Here is a 3313-nt window from a genome sequence, read left to right on the forward strand (position 1 = left end):
CTGAGATTCTTGTCCTGTTCACAACCTGGCAGGTTAGCCTGTCACAGGTTCATGAGTGCCGGCAGAAGACACGAGACTTCTGGGTCAGAGACAAAGCTCTTTATTACCACACACGCAGCAGGCAGCTAGTGTTTTACTGCAATTCCTCGTGTCCCCAAATCCCACAGGGACCACACCGGTAGACCTAGATGGATGCTGCACATAGAGTGGATTTATATGGCAGCAGAGGAATGAGAATTTAGGAAACTTCTATCTTCTAGAGGAGGCTTCAGGCAAACCTGTCCAACCATCGCCCTGGAGGGAGACACTATCTTTTTAATTTTTTTTAGAAGATTTTATTTATTTATTTGACAGATCACAAGTAGGCAGAGAGGCAGGTGGAGAGAGAAGGGGGAAAAAGACTCTCCGCCTAGCTCTCTGCTAGGTCTCGATCCCAGAACTCTGGGATCACGACCTGAGCCAAAGGCAGTCTTTAACCCACTAAGCCACCCAGGCGCCCCGACACTATCTTTTTTATACTGGACAGCAAACAAAACTGCCCCCTGGTCTGGAGTGACACTATCTCTAGTTTCCAAAGCTAAACAAACATCCCTAAAAGATAATCTGGAACAAAAACTGCCAGGGCCTCTGAGGCAGAGGTAGAATGAGAATTCTGTGGAAAATTATCTCCCGACACTTTTTTTTTTTTTTTTTTTTTTAAAGATTTTATTTATTTACTTGACAGAGAGAGATCACAAGTAGGCAGAGAGGCAGGCAGAGAGAGAGGGGAGGAAGCAGGCTCTCTGCCGAGCAGAGAGCCCGACGCGGGACTCGATCCCAGGACCCTGAGATCATGACCTGAGCCGAAGGCAGCGGCTTAACCCACTGAGCCACCCAGGCACCCATCTCCCGACACTTTTATAATATTCATCTCTTTTATTGTCATAAAATATACATAAAATTTACCATATTAACAAATTTTAAGTGTACAATATGCACTGATTAATGCATTTTTAATTTTCTAGTATTTATTCAGATTTTTGAAAATCTGCTTGTAAGTGGCACTGACCCATAGTCATCTTTTGTGTGAAAGCAACATTGTGTAGCTTTGATGTCATGGTTATGTTGACTTTCTAGAATGAGCTATGAAATATCTCTTTTCCCATGCTCTGGAATTCTTTGCATTACCTGGGAATCGCTGGCTCCTTGAAAGTTTGTTAGAGCTGACCCATGAAATCACCTGGGTAGGCATCTTTTTTTGAGGAAAATGTTTGACCACCTTTTCAGTTTTTTCAACAAATATTGATCTATTCAGATATCTTCCCCCTTCTTCTTTTCTTTTTAATTAAATTGATTTATTTATTTTCAGAAAAATAGTATTCATTATTTTTGCACCACACCCAGTGCTCCATGCAATCCATGCCCTCCATAATAACCACCACCTGGTTCCCCCAACCTCCCCCCCCCCCCCCCCCCCTTTCAAACCCCACAGATTGTTTTTCAGAGTCCAGTCTCTCATGGTTCACATCTTACCCCTTATTAAGTCAGTTTTGGTAACTCAGTTTTTCTGGAAAATCTGTTTCATCTAGACTTTTTAAAAGTCCATACCTTCGTAATTTCTCTTTTCTTGTGAAGTGTGTGTGTGTGTGTCTTCACTGATTGGCCAGAGATTGCCCAGTTTTTCCCCTAAGAATCAACTTTTTATTTTGTTGATCAAATCTACTGTTTGATTTGTTTTCTGTTTCATTGACTTCTCTTTTCATTTCTTCCGTATTTCTGCTTTTTTGTTGTTTTTGTTTTCATTCTTGCATTATATACTTAGTTCCTTTTTTTCTTTCTTATTTTCTAATGTATTCATTGAAAGCTGTGACATTTCCTTTGAGAACTTCAAGCTGTACCCCCACAGGGTTTTTAGTCTTTATTTGTCATTATTTTCGAAATAGATTCTAATTTCAGTTCTGAATTCTTTCTTTTTTTTTTTTTTAAGATTTTATTTATTTGACAGAGATCACAAGTAGGCAGAGAGGCAGGCAGAGAGAAAGAGGAGGAAGCAGGCTCCCCGCTGAGCAGAGAGCCCAATGTGGGGCTCGATCCCAGGACCCTGGGATCATGACCTGAGCCGAAGGCAGAGGCTTTAACCCACTGAGCCACCCAGGCGCCCCTCTGAATTATTTCTTAACTGGGGTCACTACATAGTATATCATCCAAATTGGGACACTTTTGCAATGAAATATATATATATATATTATGTCAGGACAATAGGTAAAAGTCAGGACCGTTCTGGGTGAAGAAGGAAAATATGGTCATCGTATTTTTTTTTTTTTAAAGATTTTATTTATTTGACAGAGAGAGAGAGATCACAAGTAGGCAGAGAGGGAGGGGGAAGCAGGCTTCCTACTGAGCGGAGAGCCTGATGCGGGACTCAATCCCAGGACCCTGAGATCATGACCTGAGCTGAAGGTAGAGGCTTAATCCACTGAGCCACCCAGGCGCCCCTCATCGTATTTTTTTAAAGATTGATTTATTTATTTGAGAGAGAGAGCATGAGCAGGAGAGGCAGAAGAAAGGGGGAGAAAATCTCAAGCAGACTCCATGCTGAGTGCAGAGCCCACTGGGGGGCTTGACCTTGTAACCCTGAGATCAGGACCTGAGTTGAAGCCAACAGTTGGATACCTAAACAACTGCACCACCCAGGTTCCCCCTATGGTCACCCTATTTTTAATGCAAGAGTTATTTAAAAAGAAGCCTTAAAATTTTCACATAGTAGTTACAAATTTTAAATTCAATAGTATTTTGATCAATGAATGTGAGCTGCATGGATCTTGTTTTTGAAATTTATTGAGTTTTGGGTTTTTTTGGCCTCAAACTTGATCAGTTTTTGGGACTATTCCCAATAGTTTTGTACAGAACGCATATTTTCTGTTTGTTGGGTACACATCTCTTGATACTTTATTTTTATTTTTTTTTAAAGATTTTATTTATTTATTTGACAGAGAGAGATCACAGTAGGAGAGAGGAAGGGAAGAGATCACAGAGAGAGAGGAAGGGAAGCAGGCCCCCTGCTGAGCAGAGAGCCCGATGCGGGACTCGATCCCAGGACCCTGAGATCATGACCTGAGCTGAAGGCAGCGGCTTAACCCACTGAGCCACCCAGGCGCCCCTGGATTGTATGTTCTTTAAATTGTTTTTATTTATTGCGAGAGAGCGTGCTCACAAATGGGGATGAGGGGCAGAGGAAAAGGGAGCAGCAGGCGCCCGGCGGAGGGGAGCTTCCTGCTGAGCAGAGAGCCCGATGCGGGACTCGATCCCAGGACCCTGAGATCATGACCTGAGC

This window comes from Mustela nigripes, chromosome 1 (assembly GCF_022355385.1).
Source record: "Mustela nigripes isolate SB6536 chromosome 1, MUSNIG.SB6536, whole genome shotgun sequence".
NCBI lineage: Eukaryota > Metazoa > Chordata > Mammalia > Carnivora > Mustelidae > Mustela > Mustela nigripes.